General features: G+C 45.1%; 16 non-coding genes across 16 annotated transcripts; all 16 read left to right on the top strand.

Moving 5' to 3' along the window:
- Positions 1-111: 111 nt before the first annotated feature.
- On the top strand, positions 112-302 carry LOC141184151 (U2 spliceosomal RNA). The gene has a single exon (XR_012258934.1). It is a non-coding gene; the product is annotated as a U2 spliceosomal RNA (small nuclear RNA).
- A 1,121-nt stretch (positions 303-1,423) lies between these two features.
- Positions 1,424-1,614, top strand: LOC141188042 (U2 spliceosomal RNA). The gene has a single exon (XR_012262171.1). It is a non-coding gene; the product is annotated as a U2 spliceosomal RNA (small nuclear RNA).
- Positions 1,615-2,737: 1,123 nt separating this feature from the next.
- Positions 2,738-2,928, top strand: LOC141188041 (U2 spliceosomal RNA). Its single transcript, XR_012262170.1, has one exon. It is a non-coding gene; the product is annotated as a U2 spliceosomal RNA (small nuclear RNA).
- Positions 2,929-4,047: 1,119 nt separating this feature from the next.
- LOC141188040 (U2 spliceosomal RNA) lies at positions 4,048-4,238 on the top strand. The gene has a single exon (XR_012262169.1). It is a non-coding gene; the product is annotated as a U2 spliceosomal RNA (small nuclear RNA).
- A 1,122-nt stretch (positions 4,239-5,360) lies between these two features.
- Positions 5,361-5,551, top strand: LOC141190562 (U2 spliceosomal RNA). Its single transcript, XR_012264586.1, has one exon. It is a non-coding gene; the product is annotated as a U2 spliceosomal RNA (small nuclear RNA).
- A 1,114-nt stretch (positions 5,552-6,665) lies between these two features.
- On the top strand, positions 6,666-6,856 carry LOC141188039 (U2 spliceosomal RNA). Its single transcript, XR_012262168.1, has one exon. It is a non-coding gene; the product is annotated as a U2 spliceosomal RNA (small nuclear RNA).
- A 1,120-nt stretch (positions 6,857-7,976) lies between these two features.
- On the top strand, positions 7,977-8,167 carry LOC141188037 (U2 spliceosomal RNA). Its single transcript, XR_012262166.1, has one exon. It is a non-coding gene; the product is annotated as a U2 spliceosomal RNA (small nuclear RNA).
- A 1,122-nt stretch (positions 8,168-9,289) lies between these two features.
- Positions 9,290-9,480, top strand: LOC141190448 (U2 spliceosomal RNA). Its single transcript, XR_012264474.1, has one exon. It is a non-coding gene; the product is annotated as a U2 spliceosomal RNA (small nuclear RNA).
- Positions 9,481-10,593: 1,113 nt separating this feature from the next.
- LOC141188035 (U2 spliceosomal RNA) lies at positions 10,594-10,784 on the top strand. Its single transcript, XR_012262165.1, has one exon. It is a non-coding gene; the product is annotated as a U2 spliceosomal RNA (small nuclear RNA).
- Positions 10,785-11,909: 1,125 nt separating this feature from the next.
- Positions 11,910-12,100, top strand: LOC141188034 (U2 spliceosomal RNA). Its single transcript, XR_012262164.1, has one exon. It is a non-coding gene; the product is annotated as a U2 spliceosomal RNA (small nuclear RNA).
- A 1,124-nt stretch (positions 12,101-13,224) lies between these two features.
- On the top strand, positions 13,225-13,415 carry LOC141188033 (U2 spliceosomal RNA). Its single transcript, XR_012262163.1, has one exon. It is a non-coding gene; the product is annotated as a U2 spliceosomal RNA (small nuclear RNA).
- Positions 13,416-14,541: 1,126 nt separating this feature from the next.
- On the top strand, positions 14,542-14,732 carry LOC141188032 (U2 spliceosomal RNA). Its single transcript, XR_012262162.1, has one exon. It is a non-coding gene; the product is annotated as a U2 spliceosomal RNA (small nuclear RNA).
- Positions 14,733-15,861: 1,129 nt separating this feature from the next.
- Positions 15,862-16,052, top strand: LOC141188031 (U2 spliceosomal RNA). The gene has a single exon (XR_012262161.1). It is a non-coding gene; the product is annotated as a U2 spliceosomal RNA (small nuclear RNA).
- Positions 16,053-17,172: 1,120 nt separating this feature from the next.
- On the top strand, positions 17,173-17,363 carry LOC141191164 (U2 spliceosomal RNA). The gene has a single exon (XR_012265164.1). It is a non-coding gene; the product is annotated as a U2 spliceosomal RNA (small nuclear RNA).
- Positions 17,364-18,480: 1,117 nt separating this feature from the next.
- Positions 18,481-18,671, top strand: LOC141188030 (U2 spliceosomal RNA). Its single transcript, XR_012262160.1, has one exon. It is a non-coding gene; the product is annotated as a U2 spliceosomal RNA (small nuclear RNA).
- Positions 18,672-19,803: 1,132 nt separating this feature from the next.
- LOC141191163 (U2 spliceosomal RNA) lies at positions 19,804-19,994 on the top strand. The gene has a single exon (XR_012265163.1). It is a non-coding gene; the product is annotated as a U2 spliceosomal RNA (small nuclear RNA).
- The last annotated feature ends 1,031 nt before the right edge of the window (positions 19,995-21,025 follow it).

Genomic DNA, 21,025 nt, shown 5'->3' with positions numbered 1-21,025 from the left:
GGATCTAGAGGTTGACAGCATGTCTTCTTAACGGGAGTCCAGGTGGCCATCTCCACAAATGGACTTTTCAGAATCCTTGGGTGGCACCGTAGTCGGAAACCAATTCTGGTTATCGCTTCTCGGCCTTTTGGCTAAGATCAAGTGTAGTATCTGTTCTTATCAGTTTAATATCTGATACGTCCCCTATCTGGGGACCATATATTAAATGGATTTTTAGAACAGGGAGATGGAAAAAGAGCTTGCTCTGTCCACTCCACGCATTGACCTGGTATTGCAGTATCTCCAGGACCGGTGCACACCTTCTTTAATGCAGTTTCTAAAATCAGAAAGAATTGAATTCAATGCTTTTTGTTCATTTTGCTTGTTTGTCGGATTTTGGGATGGACTCTTTGGCTTTGCTTTTCTTCTCCTCATTGGATTTTTCATGTTAAAAGTTGCAGAAGCCAGATGACAAGCTCATTTTGGTTCAACTTCAGCAACTGTGCATTGCATTGCCATGTAATGTAATGTAATGCAATGCTATCTATCTAGCTCTCCCTCTATACTTCCTTTTGGATAAACAGACATATTAGGCAAGCATTTAGGAGCTTTCACCTAAATAACTACAGGTGGTGAGATAAGCTGCACAATATAATTGACCTTTCAGTATATTGTTGCACACACACCATCTATTTAGCAAATGCCCTTGTTATCAACAGCAGCCTTTTAAACTCACCTCAGCTAACAGGTATGTGAGCTGGTTACTCTGCTGCGCTTAAAATTTCTTTTTTGGTTTGCTACAATGCCTTTTCTGAAACGTTGTCTCCCTCTGCTGGAACACTGACTTCTTTCATTTAATGCCTGCAGACTATAAAAGAGAAACCAACCCAAAAAGTTTGGTTGATTAGTCTGTGGCATTCTTTTAAACTGTTGCTTATGGCGGTCTCTGTGAGCTTCTCAGTGACATTCAGCCATCCAGGTATCCCGCCTGCAGTAGACGGAATGTGGCAATGGAACGCTGGCTGCGCGTGTCATAATAGGCTCTGAGCCTTTATATACCTGCGCACAGCAGCAGCCACCTTCAGTCTGCTGCTGGACAGCCAGCAGCAGCAGCAGCAGGAGAGGTAATTAATCAGCAACCCTCCTGCTAAGGGTAGACAGCTGCTCGTTCCACCCCCCCCCCCGCCTTAATTGGTTCTCCTCCCTTCCAACGGTGTTGAGGCGGGTGGTAACAGCCGGGGGTTGAGGGTACTGTGCTAAAAGAGGTGGAGTTATGCAGATCTAAAACGCGTGGATTGCAGCAGCAGCAAGCCGAAAAGTGCAGGCATGTGAGGGATCTAGAGGTTGACAGCATGTCTTCTTAACATGAGTCCAGGTGGCCATCTTCACAAATGGACTTTTCAGAATCCTTGGGTGGCACCGTAGTCGGAAACCAATTCTGGTTATCGCTTCTCGGCCTTTTGGCTAAGATCAAGTGTAGTATCTGTTCTTATCAGTTTAATATCTGATACGTCCCCTATCTGGGGACCATATATTAAATGGATTTTTAGAACAGGGAGATGGAAAAAGAGCTTGCTCTGTCCACTCCACGCATTGACCTGGTATTGCAGTATCTCCAGGACCGGTGCACCCCTTCTTTAATGCAGTTTCTAAAATCAGAAAGAATTGAATTCAATGCTTTTTGTTCATTTTGCTTGTTTGTCGGATTTTGGGATGGACTCTTTGGCTTTGCTTTTCTTCTCCTCATTGGATTTTTCATGTTAAAAGTTGCAGAAGCCAGATGACAAGCTAATTTTGGTTCAACTTCAGCAACTGTGCATTGCATTGCCATGTAATGTAATGTAATGCAATGCTATCTATCTAGCTCTCCCTCTATACTTCCTTTTGGATAAACAGACATATTAGGCAAGCATTTTGGAGCTTTCACCTAAATAACTACAGGTGGTGAGATAAGCTGCACAATATAATTGACCTTTCAGTATATTGTTGCACACACACCATCTATTTAGCAAATGCCCTTGTTATCAACAGCAGCCTTTTAAACTCACCTGAGCTAACAGGTATGTGAGCTGGTTACTCTGCTGCGCTTAAAATTTCTTTTTTGGTTTGCTACAATGCCTTTTCTGAAACGTTGTCTCCCTCTGCTGGAACACTGACTTCTTTCATTTAATGCCTGCAGAGTATAAAAGAGAAACGAACCCAAAAAGTTTGGTTGATTAGTCTGTGGCATTCTTTTAAACTGTTGCTTATGGCGGTCTCTGTGAGCTTCTCAGTGACATTCAGCCATCCAGGTATCCCGCCTGCAGTAGACGGAATGTGGCAATGGAACGCTGGCTGCGCGTGTCATAATAGGCTCTGAGCCTTTATATACCTGCGCACAGCAGCAGCCACCTTCAGTCTGCTGCTGGACAGCCAGCAGCAGCAGCAGCAGGAGAGGTAATTAATCAGCAACCCTCCTGCTAAGGGTAGACAGCTGCTCGTTCCACCCCCCCCCCCACGCCTTAATTGGTTCTCCTCCCTTCCAACGGTGTTGAGGCGGGTGGGAACAGCCGGGGGTTGAGGGTACTGTGCTAAAAGAGGTGGAGTTATGCAGATCTAAAACGCGTGGATTGCAGCAGCAGCAAGCCGAAAAGTGCAGGCATGTGAGGGATCTAGAGGTTGACAGCATGTCTTCTTAACGGGAGTCCAGGTGGCCATCTCCACAAATGGACTTTTCAGAATCCTTGGGTGGCACCGTAGTCGGAAACGAATTCTGGTTATCGCTTCTCGGCCTTTTGGCTAAGATCAAGTGTAGTATCTGTTCTTATCAGTTTAATATCTGATACGTCCCCTATCTGGGGACCATATATTAAATGGATTTTTAGAACAGGGAGATGGAAAAAGAGCTTGCTCTGTCCACTCCACGCATTGACCTGGTATTGCAGTATCTCCAGGACCGGTGCACCCCTTCTTTAATGCAGTTTCTAAAATCAGAAAGAATTGAATTCAATGCTTTTTGTTCATTTTGCTTGTTTGTCGGATTTTGGGATGGACTCTTTGGCTTTGCTTTTCTTCTCCTCATTGGATTTTTCATGTTAAAAGTTGCAGAAGCCAGATGACAAGCTCATTTTGGTTCAACTTCAGCAACTGTGCATTGCATTGCCATGTAATGTAATGTAATGCAATGCTATCTATCTAGCTCTCCCTCTATACTTCCTTTTGGATAAACAGACATATTAGGCAAGCATTTTGGAGCTTTCACCTAAATAACTACAGGTGGTGAGATAAGCTGCACAATATAATTGACCTTTCAGTATATTGTTGCACACACACCATCTATTTAGCAAATGCCCTTGTTATCAACAGCAGCCTTTTAAACTCACCTGAGCTAACAGGTATGTGAGCTGGTTACTCTGCTGCGCTTAAAATTTCTTTTTTGGTTTGCTACAATGCCTTTTCTGAAACGTTGTCTCCCTCTGCTGGAACACTGACTTCTTTCATTTAATGCCTGCAGACTATAAAAGAGAAACCAACCCAAAAAGTTTGGTTGATTAGTCTGTGGCATTCTTTTAAACTGTTGCTTATGGCGGTCTCTGTGAGCTTCTCAGTGACATTCAGCCATCCAGGTATCCCGCCTGCAGTAGAAGGAATGTGGCAATGGAACGCTGGCTGCGCGTGTCATAATAGGCTCTGAGCCTTTATATACCTGCGCACAGCAGCAGCCACCTTCAGTCTGCTGCTGGACAGCCAGCAGCAGCAGCAGCAGGAGAGGTAATTAATCAGCAACCCTCCTGCTAAGGGTAGACAGCTGCTCGTTCCACCCCCCCCCGCCTTAATTGGTTCTCCTCCCTTCCAACGGTGTTGAGGCGGGTGGGAACAGCCGGGGGTTGAGGGTACTGTGCTAAAAGAGGTGGAGTTATGCAGATCTAAAACGCGTGGATTGCAGCAGCAGCAAGCCGAAAAGTGCAGGCATGTGAGGGATCTAGAGGTTGACAGCATGTCTTCTTAACGGGAGTCCAGGTGGCCATCTCCACAAATGGACTTTTCAGAATCCTTGGGTGGCACCGTAGTCGGAAACCAATTCTGGTTATCGCTTCTCGGCCTTTTGGCTAAGATCAAGTGTAGTATCTGTTCTTATCAGTTTAATATCTGATACGTCCCCTATCTGGGGACCATATATTAAATGGATTTTTAGAACAGGGAGATGGAAAAAGAGCTTGCTCTGTCCACTCCACGCATTGACCTGGTATTGCAGTATCTCCAGGACCGGTGCACCCCTTCTTTAATGCAGTTTCTAAAATCAGAAAGAATTGAATTCAATGCTTTTTGTTCATTTTGCTTGTTTGTCGGATTTTGGGATGGACTCTTTGGCTTTGCTTTTCTTCTCCTCATTGGATTTTTCATGTTAAAAGTTGCAGAAGCCAGATGACAAGCTCATTTTGGTTCAACTTCAGCAACTGTGCATTGCATTGCCATGTAATGTAATGTAATGCAATGCTATCTATCTAGCTCTCCCTCTATACTTCCTTTTGGATAAACAGACATATTAGGCAAGCATTTTGGAGCTTTCACCTAAATAACTACAGGTGGTGAGATAAGCTGCACAATATAATTGACCTTTCAGTATATTGTTGCACACACACCATCTATTTAGCAAATGCCCTTGTTATCAACAGCAGCCTTTTAAACTCACCTGAGCTAACAGGTATGTGAGCTGGTTACTCTGCTGCGCTTAAAATTTCTTTTTTGGTTTGCTACAATGCCTTTTCTGAAACGTTGTCTCCCTCTGCTGGAACACTGACTTCTTTCATTTAATGCCTGCAGACTATAAAAGAGAAACCAACCCAAAAAGTTTGGTTGATTAGTCTGTGGCATTCTTTTAAACTGTTGCTTATGGCGGACTCTGTGAGCTTCTCAGTGACATTCAGCCATCCAGGTATCCCGCCTGCAGTAGACGGAATGTGGCAATGGAACGCTGGCTGCGCGTGTCATAATAGGCTCTGAGCCTTTATATACCTGCGCACAGCAGCAGCCACCTTCAGTCTGCTGCTGGACAGCCAGCAGCAGCAGCAGCAGGAGAGGTAATTAATCAGCAACCCTCCTGCTAAGGGTAGACAGCTGCTCGTTCCACCCCACCCCCCCGCCTTAATTGGTTCTCCTCCCTTCCAACGGTGTTGAGGCGGGTGGGAACAGCCGGGGGTTGAGGGTACTGTGCTAAAAGAGGTGGAGTTATGCAGATCTAAAACGCGTGGATTGCAGCAGCAGCAAGCCGAAAAGTGCAGGCATGTGAGGGATCTAGAGGTTGACAGCATGTCTTCTTAACGGGAGTCCAGGTGGCCATCTCCACAAATGGACTTTTCAGAATCCTTGGGTGGCACCGTAGTCGGAAACCAATTCTGGTTATCGCTTCTCGGCCTTTTGGCTAAGATCAAGTGTAGTATCTGTTCTTATCAGTTTAATATCTGATACGTCCCCTATATGGGGACCATATATTAAATGGATTTTTAGAACAGGGAGATGGAAAAAGAGCTTGCTCTGTCCACTCCACGCATTGACCTGGTATTGCAGTATCTCCAGGACCAGTGCACCCCTTCTTTAATGCAGTTTCTAAAATCAGAAAGAATTGAATTCAATGCTTTTTGTTCATTTTGCTTGTTTGTCGGATTTTGGGATGGACTCTTTGGCTTTGCTTTTCTTCTCCTCATTGGATTTTTCATGTTAAAAGTTGCAGAAGCCAGATGACAAGCTCATTTTGGTTCAACTTCAGCAACTGTGCATTGCATTGCCATGTAATGTAATGTAATGCAATGCTATCTATCTAGCTCTCCCTCTATACTTCCTTTTGGATAAACAGACATATTAGGCAAGCATTTTGGAGCTTTCACCAAAATAACTACAGGTGGTGAGATAAGCTGCACAATATAATTGACCTTTCAGTATATTGTTGCACACACACCATCTATTTAGCAAATGCCCTTGTTATCAACAGCAGCCTTTTAAACTCACCTGAGCTAACAGGTATGTGAGCTGGTTACTCTGCTGCGCTTAAAATTTCTTTTTTGGTTTGCTACAATGCCTTTTCTGAAACGTTGTCTCCCTCTGCTGGAACACTGACTTCTTTCATTTAATGCCTGCAGACTATAAAAGAGAAACCAACCCAAAAAGTTTGGTTGATTAGTCTGTGGCATTCTTTTAAACTGTTGCTTATGGCGGTCTCTGTGAGCTTCTCAGTGACATTCAGCCATCCAGGTATCCCGCCTGCAGTAGACGGAATGTGGCAATGGAACGCTGGCTGCGCGTGTCATAATAGGCTCTGAGCCTTTATATACCTGCGCACAGCAGCAGCCACCTTCAGTCTGCTGCTGGACAGCCAGCAGCAGCAGCAGCAGGAGAGGTAATTAATCAGCAACCCTCCTGCTAAGGGTAGCTCGTTCCACCCCCCCCCCCGCCTTAATTGGTTCTCCTCCCTTCCAACGGTGTTGAGGCGGGTGGGAACAGCCGGGGGTTGAGGGTACTGTGCTAAAAGAGGTGGAGTTATGCAGATCTAAAACGCGTGGATTGCAGCAGCAGCAAGCCGAAAAGTGCAGGCATGTGAGGGATCTAGAGGTTGACAGCATGTCTTCTTAACGGGAGTCCAGGTGGCCATCTCCACAAATGGACTTTTCAGAATCCTTGGGTGGCACCGTAGTCGGAAACCAATTCTGGTTATCGCTTCTCGGCCTTTTGGCTAAGATCAAGTGTAGTATCTGTTCTTATCAGTTTAATATCTGATACGTCCCCTATCTGGGGACCATATATTAAATGGATTTTTAGAACAGGGAGATGGAAAAAGAGCTTGCTCTGTCCACTCCACGCATTGACCTGGTATTGCAGTATCTCCAGGACCGGTGCACCCCTTCTTTAATGCAGTTTCTAAAATCAGAAAGAATTGAATTCAATGCTTTTTGTTCATTTTGCTTGTTTGTCGGATTTTGGGATGGACTCTTTGGCTTTGCTTTTCTTCTCCTCATTGGATTTTTCATGTTAAAAGTTGCAGAAGCCAGATGACAAGCTCATTTTGGTTCAACTTCAGCAACTGTGCATTGCATTGCCATGTAATGTAATGTAATGCAATGCTATCTATCTAGCTCTCCCTCTATACTTCCTTTTGGATAAACAGACATATTAGGCAAGCATTTTGGAGCTTTCACCTAAATAACTACAGGTGGTGAGATAAGCTGCACAATATAATTGACCTTTCAGTATATTGTTGCACACACACCATCTATTTAGCAAATGCCCTTGTTATCAACAGCAGCCTTTTAAACTCACCTGAGCTAACAGGTATGTGAGCTGGTTACTCTGCTGCGCTTAAAATTTCTTTTTTGGTTTGCTACAATGCCTTTTCTGAAACGTTGTCTCCCTCTGCTGGAACACTGACTTCTTTCATTTAATGCCTGCAGACTATAAAAGAGAAACCAACCCAAAAAGTTTGGTTGATTAGTCTGTGGCATTCTTTTAAACTGTTGCTTATGGCGGTCTCTGTGAGCTTCTCAGTGACATTCAGCCATCCAGGTATCCCGCCTGCAGTAGACGGAATGTGGCAATGGAACGCTGGCTGCGCGTGTCATAATAGGCTCTGAGCCTTTATATACCTGCGCACAGCAGCAGCCACCTTCAGTCTGCTGCTGGACAGCCAGCAGCAGCAGCAGCAGGAGAGGTAATTAATCAGCAACCCTCCTGCTAAGGGTAGACAGCTGCTCGTTCCACCCCCCCCCCGCCTTAATTGGTTCTCCTCCCTTCCAACGGTGTTGAGGCGGGTGGGAACAGCCGGGGGTTGAGGGTACTGTGCTAAAAGAGGTGGAGTTATGCAGATCTAAAACGCGTGGATTGCAGCAGCAGCAAGCCGAAAAGTGCAGGCATGTGAGGGATCTAGAGGTTGACAGCATGTCTTCTTAACGGGAGTCCAGGTGGCCATCTCCACAAATGGACTTTTCAGAATCCTTGGGTGGCACCGTAGTCGGAAACCAATTCTGGTTATCGCTTCTCGGCCTTTTGGCTAAGATCAAGTGTAGTATCTGTTCTTATCAGTTTAATATCTGATACGTCCCCTATCTGGGGACCATATATTAAATGGATTTTTAGAACAGGGAGATGGAAAAAGAGCTTGCTCTGTCCACTCCACGCATTGACCTGGTATTGCAGTATCTCCAGGACCGGTGCACCCCTTCTTTAATGCAGTTTCTAAAATCAGAAAGAATTGAATTCAATGCTTTTTGTTCATTTTGCTTGTTTGTCGGATTTTGGGATGGACTCTTTGGCTTTGCTTTTCTTCTCCTCATTGGATTTTTCATGTTAAAAGTTGCAGAAGCCAGATGACAAGCTCATTTTGGTTCAACTTCAGCAACTGTGCATTGCATTGCCATGTAATGTAATGTAATGCAATGCTATCTATCTAGCTCTCCCTCTATACTTCCTTTTGGATAAACAGACATATTAGGCAAGCATTTTGGAGCTTTCACCTAAATAACTACAGGTGGTGAGATAAGCTGCACAATATAATTGACCTTTCAGTATATTGTTGCACACACACCATCTATTTAGCAAATGCCCTTGTTATCAACAGCAGCCTTTTAAACTCACCTGAGCTAACAGGTATGTGAGCTGGTTACTCTGCTGCGCTTAAAATTTCTTTTTTGGTTTGCTACAATGCCTTTTCTGAAACGTTGTCTCCCTCTGCTGGAACACTGACTTCTTTCATTTAATGCCTGCAGACTATAAAAGAGAAACCAACCCAAAAAGTTTGGTTGATTAGTCTGTGGCATTCTTTTAAACTGTTGCTTATGGCGGACTCTGTGAGCTTCTCAGTGACATTCAGCCATCCAGGTATCCCGCCTGCAGTAGACGGAATGTGGCAATGGAACGCTGGCTGCGCGTGTCATAATAGGCTCTGAGCCTTTATATACCTGCGCACAGCAGCAGCCACCTTCAGTCTGCTGCTGGACAGCCAGCAGCAGCAGCAGCAGGAGAGGTAATTAATCAGCAACCCTCCTGCTAAGGGTAGACAGCTGCTCGTTCCACCCCACCCCCCCGCCTTAATTGGTTCTCCTCCCTTCCAACGGTGTTGAGGCGGGTGGGAACAGCCGGGGGTTGAGGGTACTGTGCTAAAAGAGGTGGAGTTATGCAGATCTAAAACGCGTGGATTGCAGCAGCAGCAAGCCGAAAAGTGCAGGCATGTGAGGGATCTAGAGGTTGACAGCATGTCTTCTTAACGGGAGTCCAGGTGGCCATCTCCACAAATGGACTTTTCAGAATCCTTGGGTGGCACCGTAGTCGGAAACCAATTCTGGTTATCGCTTCTCGGCCTTTTGGCTAAGATCAAGTGTAGTATCTGTTCTTATCAGTTTAATATCTGATACGTCCCCTATATGGGGACCATATATTAAATGGATTTTTAGAACAGGGAGATGGAAAAAGAGCTTGCTCTGTCCACTCCACGCATTGACCTGGTATTGCAGTATCTCCAGGACCAGTGCACCCCTTCTTTAATGCAGTTTCTAAAATCAGAAAGAATTGAATTCAATGCTTTTTGTTCATTTTGCTTGTTTGTCGGATTTTGGGATGGACTCTTTGGCTTTGCTTTTCTTCTCCTCATTGGATTTTTCATGTTAAAAGTTGCAGAAGCCAGATGACAAGCTCATTTTGGTTCAACTTCAGCAACTGTGCATTGCATTGCCATGTAATGTAATGTAATGCAATGCTATCTATCTAGCTCTCCCTCTATACTTCCTTTTGGATAAACAGACATATTAGGCAAGCATTTTGGAGCTTTCACCTAAATAACTACAGGTGGTGAGATAAGCTGCACAATATAATTGACCTTTCAGTATATTGTTGCACACACACCATCTATTTAGCAAATGCCCTTGTTATCAACAGCAGCCTTTTAAACTCACCTGAGCTAACAGGTATGTGAGCTGGTTACTCTGCTGCGCTTAAAATTTCTTTTTTGGTTTGCTACAATGCCTTTTCTGAAACGTTGTCTCCCTCTGCTGGAACACTGACTTCTTTCATTTAATGCCTGCAGACTATAAAAGAGAAACCAACCCAAAAAGTTTGGTTGATTAGTCTGTGGCATTCTTTTAAACTGTTGCTTATGGCGGTCTCTGTGAGCTTCTCAGTGACATTCAGCCATCCAGGTATCCCGCCTGCAGTAGACGGAATGTGGCAATGGAACGCTGGCTGCGCGTGTCATAATAGGCTCTGAGCCTTTATATACCTGCGCACAGCAGCAGCCACCTTCAGTCTGCTGCTGGACAGCCAGCAGCAGCAGCAGCAGGAGAGGTAATTAATCAGCAACCCTCCTGCTAAGGGTAGCTCGTTCCACCCCCCCCCCGCCTTAATTGGTTCTCCTCCCTTCCAACGGTGTTGAGGCGGGTGGGAACAGCCGGGGGTTGAGGGTACTGTGCTAAAAGAGGTGGAGTTATGCAGATCTAAAACGCGTGGATTGCAGCAGCAGCAAGCCGAAAAGTGCAGGCATGTGAGGGATCTAGAGGTTGACAGCATGTCTTCTTAACGGGAGTCCAGGTGGCCATCTCCACAAATGGACTTTTCAGAATCCTTGGGTGGCACCGTAGTCGGAAACCAATTCTGGTTATCGCTTCTCGGCCTTTTGGCTAAGATCAAGTGTAGTATCTGTTCTTATCAGTTTAATATCTGATACGTCCCCTATCTGGGGACCATATATTAAATGGATTTTTAGAACAGGGAGATGGAAAAAGAGCTTGCTCTGTCCACTCCACGCATTGACCTGGTATTGCAGTATCTCCAGGACCGGTGCACCCCTTCTTTAATGCAGTTTCTAAAATCAGAAAGAATTGAATTCAATGCTTTTTGTTCATTTTGCTTGTTTGTCGGATTTTGGGATGGACTCTTTGGCTTTGCTTTTCTTCTCCTCATTGGATTTTTCATGTTAAAAGTTGCAGAAGCCAGATGACAAGCTCATTTTGGTTCAACTTCAGCAACTGTGCATTGCATTGCCATGTAATGTAATGTAATGCAATGCTATCTATCTAGCTCTCCCTCTATACTTCCTTTTGGATAAACAGACATATTAGGCAAGCATTTTGGAGCTTTCACCTAAATAACTACAGGTGGTGAGATAAGCTGCACAATATAATTGACCTTTCAGTATATTGTTGCACACACACCATCTATTTAGCAAATGCCCTTGTTATCAACAGCAGCCTTTTAAACTCACCTGAGCTAACAAGTATGTGAGCTGGTTACTCTGCTGCGCTTAAAATTTCTTTTTTGGTTTGCTACAATGCCTTTTCTGAAACGTTGTCTCCCTCTGCTGGAACACTGACTTCTTTCATTTAATGCCTGCAGACTATAAAAGAGAAACCAACCCAAAAAGTTTGGTTGATTAGTCTGTGGCATTCTTTTAAACTGTTGCTTATGGCGGTCTCTGTGAGCTTCTCAGTGACATTCAGCCATCCAGGTATCCCGCCTGCAGTAGACGGAATGTGGCAATGGAACGCTGGCTGCGCGTGTCATAATAGGCTCTGAGCCTTTATATACCTGCGCACAGCAGCAGCCACCTTCAGTCTGCTGCTGGACAGCCAGCAGCAGCAGCAGCAGCAGGAGAGGTAATTAATCAGCAACCCTCCTGCTAAGGGTAGACAGCTGCTCGTTCCACCCCCCCCCCCCGCCTTAATTGGTTCTCCTCCCTTCCAACGGTGTTGAGGCGGGTGGGAACAGCCGGGGGTTGAGGGTACTGTGCTAAAAGAGGTGGAGTTATGCAGATCTAAAACGCGTGGATTGCAGCAGCAGCAAGCCGAAAAGTGCAGGCATGTGAGGGATCTAGAGGTTGACAGCATGTCTTCTTAACGGGAGTCCAGGTGGCCATCTCCACAAATGGACTTTTCAGAATCCTTGGGTGGCACCGTAGTCGGAAACCAATTCTGGTTATCGCTTCTCGGCCTTTTGGCTAAGATCAAGTGTAGTATCTGTTCTTATCAGTTTAATATCTGATACGTCCCCTATCTGGGGACCATATATTAAATGGATTTTTAGAACAGGGAGATGGAAAAAGAGCTTGCTCTGTCCACTCCACGCATTGACCTGGTATTGCAGTATCTCCAGGACCGGTGCACCCCTTCTTTAATGCAGTTTCTAAAATCAGAAAGAATTGAATTCAATGCTTTTTGTTCATTTTGCTTGTTTGTCGGATTTTGGGATGGACTCTTTGGCTTTGCTTTTCTTCTCCTCATTGGATTTTTCATGTTAAAAGTTGCAGAAGCCAGATGACAAGCTCATTTTGGTTCAACTTCAGCAACTGTGCATTGCATTGCCATGTAATGTAATGTAATGCAATGCTATCTATCTAGCTCTCCCTCTATACTTCCTTTTGGATAAACAGACATATTAGGCAAGCATTTTGGAGCTTTCACCTAAATAACTACAGGTGGTGAGATAAGCTGCACAATATAATTGACCTTTCAGTATATTGTTGCACACACACCATCTATTTAGCAAATGCCCTTGTTATCAACAGCAGCCTTTTAAACTCACCTGAGCTAACAGGTATGTGAGCTGGTTACTCTGCTGCGCTTAAAATTTCTTTTTTGGTTTGCTACAATGCCTTTTCTGAAACGTTGTCTCCCTCTGCTGGAACACTGACTTCTTTCATTTAATGCCTGCAGACTATAAAAGAGAAACCAACCCAAAAAGTTTGGTTGATTAGTCTGTGGCATTCTTTTAAACTGTTGCTTATGGCGGTCTCTGTGAGCTTCTCAGTGACATTCAGCCATCCAGGTATCCCGCCTGCAGTAGACGGAATGTGGCAATGGAACGCTGGCTGCGCGTGTCATAATAGGCTCTGAGCCTTTATATACCTGCGCACAGCAGCAGCCACCTTCAGTCTGCTGCTGGACAGCCAGCAGCAGCAGCAGCAGGAGAGGTAATTAATCAGCAACCCTCCTGCTAAGGGTAGACAGCTGCTCGTTCCACCCCCCCCCCCCCCGCCTAAATTTTTTCTCCTCCCTTCCAACGGTGTTGAGGCGGGTGGGAACAGCCGGGGGTTGAGGGTACTGTGCTAAAAGAGGTGGAGTTATGCAGATCTAAAACGCGTGGATTGCAGCAGCAGCAAGCCGAAAAGTGCAGGCATGTGAGGGATCTAGAGGTTGACAGCATGTCTTCTTAACGGGAGTCCAGGTGGCCATCTCCACAAATGGACTTTTCAGAATCCTTGGGTGGCACCGTAGTCGGAAACCAATTCTGGTTATCGCTTCTCGGCCTTTTGGCTAAGATCAAGTGTAGTATCTGTTCTTATCAGTTTAATATCTGATACGTCCCCTATCTGGGGACCATATATTAAATGGATTTTTAGAACAGGGAGATGGAAAAAGAGCTTGCTCTGTCCACTCCACGCATTGACCTGGTATTGCAGTATCTCCAGGACCGGTGCACCCCTTCTTTAATGCAGTTTCTAAAATCAGAAAGAATTGAATTCAATGCTTTTTGTTCATTTTGCTTGTTTGTCGGATTTTGGGATGGACTCTTTGGCTTTGCTTTTCTTCTCCTCATTGGATTTTTCATGTTAAAAGTTGCAGAAGCCAGATGACAAGCTCATTTTGGTTCAACTTCAGCAACTGTGCATTGCATTGCCATGTAAAGTAATGTAATGCAGTGCTATCTATCTAGCTCTCCCTCTATACTTCCTTTTGGATAAACAGACATATTAGGCAAGCATTTTGGAGCTTTCACCTAAATAACTACAGGTGGTGAGATAAGCTGCACAATATAATTGACCTTTCAGTATATTGTTGCACACACACCATCTATTTAGCAAATGCCCTTGTTATCAACAGCAGCCTTTTAAACTCACCTGAGCTAACAGGTATGTGAGCTGGTTACTCTGCTGCGCTTAAAATTTCTTTTTTGGTTTGCTACAATGCCTTTTCTGAAACGTTGTCTCCCTCTGCTGGAACACTGACTTCTTTCATTTAATGCCTGCAGACTATAAAAGAGAAACCAACCCAAAAAGTTTGGTTGATTAGTCTGTGGCATTCTTTTAAACTGTTGCTTATGGCGGTCTCTGTGAGCTTCTCAGTGACATTCAGCCATCCAGGTATCCCGCCTGCAGTAGACGGAATGTGGCAATGGAACGCTGGCTGCGCGTGTCATAATAGGCTCTGAGCCTTTATATACCTGCGCACAGCAGCAGCCACCTTCAGTCTGCTGCTGGACAGCCAGCAGCAGCAGCAGCAGCAGGAGAGGTAATTAATCAGCAACCCTCCTGCTAAGGGTAGACAGCTGCTCGTTCCACCCCCCCCCCCCCGCCTTAATTGGTTCTCCTCCCTTCCAACGGTGTTGAGGCGGGTGGGAACAGCCGGGGGTTGAGGGTACTGTGCTAAAAGAGGTGGAGTTATGCAGATCTAAAACGCGTGGATTGCAGCAGCAGCAAGCCGAAAAGTGCAGGCATGTGAGGGATCTAGAGGTTGACAGCATGTCTTCTTAACGGGAGTCCAGGTGGCCATCTCCACAAATGGACTTTTCAGAATCCTTGGGTGGCACCGTAGTCGGAAACCAATTCTGGTTATCGCTTCTCGGCCTTTTGGCTAAGATCAAGTGTAGTATCTGTTCTTATCAGTTTAATATCTGATACGTCCCCTATCTGGGGACCATATATTAAATGGATTTTTAGAACAGGGAGATGGAAAAAGAGCTTGCTCTGTCCACTCCACGCATTGACCTGGTATTGCAGTATCTCCAGGACCGGTGCACCCCTTCTTTAATGCAGTTTCTAAAATCAGAAAGAATTGAATTCAATGCTTTTTGTTCATTTTGCTTGTTTGTCGGATTTTGGGATGGACTCTTTGGCTTTGCTTTTCTTCTCCTCATTGGATTTTTCATGTTAAAAGTTGCAGAAGCCAGATGACAAGCTCATTTTGGTTCAACTTCAGCAACTGTGCATTGCATTGCCATGTAATGTAATGTAATGCAATGCTATCTATCTAGCTCTCCCTCTATACTTCCTTTTGGATAAACAGACATATTAGGCAAGCATTTTGGAGCTTTCACCTAAATAACTACAGGTGGTGAGATAAGCTGCACAATATAATTGACCTTTCAGTATATTGTTGCACACACACCATCTATTTAGCAAATGCCCTTGTTATCAACAGCAGCCTTTTAAACTCACCTGAGCTAACAGGTATGTGAGCTGGTTACTCTGCTGCGCTTAAAATTTCTTTTTTGGTTTGCTACAATGCCTTTTCTGAAACGTTGTCTCCCTCTGCTGGAACACTGACTTCTTTCATTTAATGCCTGCAGACTATAAAAGAGAAACCAACCCAAAAAGTTTGGTTGATTAGTCTGTGGCATTCTTTTAAACTGTTGCTTATGGCGGTCTCTGTGAGCTTCTCAGTGACATTCAGCCATCCAGGTATCCCGCCTGCAGTAGACGGAATGTGGCAATGGAACGCTGGCTGCGCGTGTCATAATAGGCTCTGAGCCTTTATATACCTGCGCACAGCAGCAGCCACCTTCAGTCTGCTGCTGGACAGCCAGCAGCAGCAGCAGCAGCAGCAGGAGAGGTAATTAATCAGCAACCCTCCTGCTAAGGGTAGACAGCTGCTCGTTCCACCCCCCCCCCCCCGCCTTAATTGGTTCTCCTCCCTTCCAACGGTGTTGAGGCGGGTGGGAACAGCCGGGGGTTGAGGGTACTGTGCTAAAAGAGGTGGAGTTATGCAGATCTAAAACGCGTGGATTGCAGCAGCAGCAAGCCGAAAAGTGCAGGCATGTGAGGGATCTAGAGGTTGACAGCATGTCTTCTTAACGGGAGTCCAGGTGGCCATCTCCACAAATGGACTTTTCAGAATCCTTGGGTGGCACCGTAGTCGGAAAGCAATTCTGGTTATCGCTTCTCGGCCTTTTGGCTAAGATCAAGTGTAGTATCTGTTCTTATCAGTTTAATATCTGATACGTCCCCTATCTGGGGACCATATATTAAATGGATTTTTAGAACAGGGAGATGGAAAAAGAGCTTGCTCTGTCCACTCCACGCATTGACCTGGTATTGCAGTATCTCCAGGACCGGTGCACCCCTTCTTTAATGCAGTTTCTAAAATCAGAAAGAATTGAATTCAATGCTTTTTGTTCATTTTGCTTGTTTGTCGGATTTTGGGATGGACTCTTTGGCTTTGCTTTTCTTCTCCTCATTGGATTTTTCATGTTAAAAGTTGCAGAAGCCAGATGACAAGCTCATTTTGGTTCAACTTCAGCAACTGTGCATTGCATTGCCATGTAAAGTAATGTAATGCAGTGCTATCTATCTAGCTCTCCCTCTATACTTCCTTTTGGATAAACAGACATATTAGGCAAGCATTTTGGAGCTTTCACCTAAATAACTACAGGTGGTGAGATAAGCTGCACAATATAATTGACCTTTCAGTATATTGTTGCACACACACCATCTATTTAGCAAATGCCCTTGTTATCAACAGCAGCCTTTTAAACTCACCTGAGCTAACAGGTATGTGAGCTGGTTACTCTGCTGCGCTTAAAATTTCTTTTTTGGTTTGCTACAATGCCTTTTCTGAAACGTTGTCTCCCTCTGCTGGAACACTGACTTCTTTCATTTAATGCCTGCAGACTATAAAAGAGAAACCAACCCAAAAAGTTTGGTTGATTAGTCTGTGGCATTCTTTTAAACTGTTGCTTATGGCGGTCTCTGTGAGCTTCTCAGTGACATTCAGCCATCCAGGTATCCCGCCTGCAGTAGACGGAATGTGGCAATGGAACGCTGGCTGCGCATGTCATAATAGGCTCTGAGCCTTTATATACCTGCGCACAGCAGCAGCCACCTTCAGTCTGCTGCTGGACAGCCAGCAGCAGCAGCAGCAGGAGAGGTAATTATTCAGCAACCCTCCTGCTAAGGGTAGACAGCTGCTCGTTCCACCCCCCCCCCGCCTTAATTGGTTCTCCTCCCTTCCAACGGTGTTGAGGCGGGTGGGAACAGCCGGGGGTTGAGGGTACTGTGCTAAAAGAGGTGGAGTTATGCAGATCTAAAACGCGTGGATTGCAGCAGCAGCAAGCCGAAAAGTGCAGGCATGTGAGGGATCTAGAGGTTGACAGCATGTCTTCTTAACGGGAGTCCAGGTGGCCATCTCCACAAATGGACTTTTCAGAATCCTTGGGTGGCACCGTAGTCGGAAACCAATTCTGGTTATCGCTTCTCGGCCTTTTGGCTAAGATCAAGTGTAGTATCTGTTCTTATCAGTTTAATATCTGATACGTCCCCTATCTGGGGACCATATATTAAATGGATTTTTAGAACAGGGAGATGGAAAAAGAGCTTGCTCTGTCCACTCCACGCATTGACCTGGTATTGCAGTATTTCCAGGACCGGTGCACCCCTTCTTTAATGCAGTTTCTAAAATCAGAAAGAATTGAATTCAATGCTTTTTGTTCATTTTGCTTGTTTGTCGGATTTTGGGATGGACTCTTTGGCTTTGCTTTTCTTCTCCTCATTGGATTTTTCATGTTAAAAGTTGCAGAAGCCAGATGACAAGCTCATTTTGGTTCAACTTCAGCAACTGTGCATTGCATTGCCATGTAATGTAATGTAATGCAATGCTATCTATCTAGCTCTCCCTCTATACTTCCTTTTGGATAAACAGACATATTAGGCAAGCATTTTGGAGCTTTCACCTAAATAACTACAGATGGTGAGATAAGCTGCACAATATAATTGACCTTTCAGTATATTGTTGCACACACACCATCTATTTAGCAAATGCCCTTGTTATCAACAGCAGCCTTTTAAACTCACCTGAGCTAACAGGTATGTGAGCTGGTTACTCTGCTGCGCTTAAAATTTCTTTTTTGGTTTGCTACAATGCCTTTTCTGAAACGTTGTCTCCCTCTGCTGGAACACTGAATTCTTTCATTTAATGCCTGCAGACTATAAAAGAGAAACCAACCCAAAAAGTTTGGTTGATTAGTCTGTGGCATTCTTTTAAACTGTTGCTTATGGCGGTCTCTGTGAGCTTCTCAGTGACATTCAGCCATCCAGGTATCCCGCCTGCAGTAGACGGAATGTGGCAATGGAACGCTGGCTGCGCGTGTCATAATAGGCTCTGAGCCTTTATATACCTGCGCACAGCAGCAGCCACCTTCAGTCTGCTGCTGGACAGCCAGCAGCAGCAGCAGGAGAGGTAATTAATCAGCAACCCTCCTGCTAAGGGTAGACAGCTGCTCGTTCCACCCCCCCCCCGCCTTAATTGGTTCTCCTCCCTTCCAACGGTGTTGAGGCGGGTGGGAACAGCCGGGGGTTGAGGGTACTGTGCTAAAAGAGGTGGAGTTATGCAGATCTAAAACGCGTGGATTGCAGCAGCAGCAAGCCGAAAAGTGCAGGCATGTGAGGGATCTAGAGGTTGACAGCATGTCTTCTTAACGGGAGTCCAGGTGGCCATCTCCACAAATGGACTTTTCAGAATCCTTGGGTGGCACCGTAGTCGGAAACCAATTCTGGTTATCGCTTCTCGGCCTTTTGGCTAAGATCAAGTGTAGTATCTGTTCTTATCAGTTTAATATCTGATACGTCCCCTATCTGGGGACCATATATTAAATGGATTTTTAGAACAGGGAGATGGAAAAAGAGCTTGCTCTGTCCACTCCACGCATTGACCTGGTATTGCAGTATCTCCAGGACCGGTGCACCCCTTCTTTAATGCAGTTTCTAAAATCAGAAAGAATTGAATTCAATGCTTTTTGTTCATTTTGCTTGTTTGTCGGATTTTGGGATGGACTCTTTGGCTTTGCTTTTCTTCTCCTCATTGGATTTTTCATGTTAAAAGTTGCAGAAGCCAGATGACAAGCTCATTTTGGTTCAACTTCAGCAACTGTGCATTGCATTGCCATGTAATGTAATGTAATGCAATGCTATCTATCTAGCTCTCCCTCTATACTTCCTTTTGGATAAACAGACATATTAGGCAAGCATTTTGGAGCTTTCACCTAAATAACTACAGGTGGTGAGATAAGCTGCACAATATAATTGACCTTTCAGTATATTGTTGCACACACACCATCTATTTAGCAAATGCCCTTGTTATCAACAGCAGCCTTTTAAACTCACCTGAGCTAACAGGTATGTGAGCTGGTTACTCTGCTGCGCTTAAAATTTCTTTTTTGGTTTGCTACAATGCCTTTTCTGAAACGTTGTCTCCCTCTGCTGGAACACTGACTTCTTTCATTTAATGCCTGCAGACTATAAAAGAGAAACCAACCCAAAAAGTTTGGTTGATTAGTCTGTGGCATTCTTTTAAACTGTTGCTTATGGCGGTCTCTGTGAGCTTCTCAGTGACATTCAGCCATCCAGGTATCCCGCCTGCAGTAGACGGAATGTGGCAATGGAACGCTGGCTGCGCGTGTCATAATAGGCTCTGAGCCTTTATATACCTGCGCACAGCAGCAGCCACCTTCAGTCTGCTGCTGGACAGCCAGCAGCAGCAGCAGCAGCAGCAGGAGAGGTAATTAATCAGCAACCCTCCTGCTAAGGGTAGACAGCTGCTCGTTCCACCCCCCCCCCCCCCCCGCCTTAATTGGTTCTCCTCCCTTCCAACGGTGTTGAGGCGGGTGGGAACAGCCGGGGGTTGAGGGTACTGTGCTAAAAGAGGTGGAGTTATGCAGATCTAAAACGCGTGGATTGCAGCAGCAGCAAGCCGAAAAGTGCAGGCATGTGAGGGATCTAGAGGTTGACAGCATGTCTTCTTAACGGGAGTCCAGGTGGCCATCTCCACAAATGGACTTTTCAGAATCCTTGGGTGGCACCGTAGTCGGAAACCAATTCTGGTTATCGCTTCTCGGCCTTTTGGCTAAGATCAAGTGTAGTATCTGTTCTTATCAGTTTAATATCTGATACGTCCCCTATCTGGGGACCATATATTAAATGGATTTTTAGAACAGGGAGATGGAAAAAGAGCTTGCTCTGTCCACTCCACGCATTGACCTGGTATTGCAGTATTTCCAGGACCGGTGCACCCCTTCTTTAATGCAGTTTCTAAAATCAGAAAGAATTGAATTCAATGCTTTTTGTTCATTTTGCTTGTTTGTCGGATTTTGGGATGGACTCTTTGGCTTTGCTTTTCTTCTCCTCATTGGATTTTTCATGTTAAAAGTTGCAGAAGCCAGATGACAAGCTCATTTTGGTTCAACTTCAGCAACTGTGCATTGCATTGCCATGTAATGTAATGTAATGCAATGCTATCTATCTAGCTCTCCCTCTATACTTCCTTTTGGATAAACAGACATATTAGGCAAGCATTTTGGAGCTTTCACCTAAATAACTACAGATGGTGAGATAAGCTGCACAATATAATTGACCTTTCAGTATATTGTTGCACACACACCATCTATTTAGCAAATGCCCTTGTTATCAACAGCAGCCTTTTAAACTCACCTGAGCTAACAGGTATGTGAGCTGGTTACTCTGCTGCGCTTAAAATTTCTTTTTTGGTTTGCTACAATGCCTTTTCTGAAACGTTGTCTCCTTCTGCTGGAACACTGAATTCTTTCATTTAATGCCTGCAGACTATAAAAGAGAAACCAACCCAAAAAGTTTGGTTGATTAGTCTGTGGCATTCTTTTAAACTGTTGCTTATGGCGGTCTCTGTGAGCTTCTCAGTGACATTCAGCCATCCAGGTATCCCGCCTGCAGTAGACGGAATGTGGCAATGGAACGCTGGCTGCGCGTGTCATAATAGGCTCTGAGCCTTTATATACCTGCGCACAGCAGCAGCCACCTTCAGTCTGCTGCTGGACAGCCAGCAGCAGCAGCAGGAGAGGTAATTAATCAGCAACCCTCCTGCTAAGGGTAGACAGCTGCTCGTTCCACCCCCCCCCCCGCCTTAATTGGTTCTCCTCCCTTCCAACGGTGTTGAGGCGGGTGGGAACAGCCGGGGGTTGAGGGTACTGTGCTAAAAGAGGTGGAGTTATGCAGATCTAAAACGCGTGGATTGCAGCAGCAGCAAGCCGAAAAGTGCAGGCATGTGAGGGATCTAGAGGTTGACAGCATGTC

The sequence above is a fragment of the Phyllobates terribilis genome, unplaced genomic scaffold (genome assembly GCF_046119375.1).
Source record: "Phyllobates terribilis strain yellow unplaced genomic scaffold, ASM4611937v1 Scaffold_40__1_contigs__length_11209783, whole genome shotgun sequence".
Taxonomy (NCBI): domain Eukaryota; kingdom Metazoa; phylum Chordata; class Amphibia; order Anura; family Dendrobatidae; genus Phyllobates; species Phyllobates terribilis.
The sequence above is the reverse complement of the archived record's forward strand: the minus strand, read 5'-3'. Positions and strand labels throughout refer to the sequence as shown.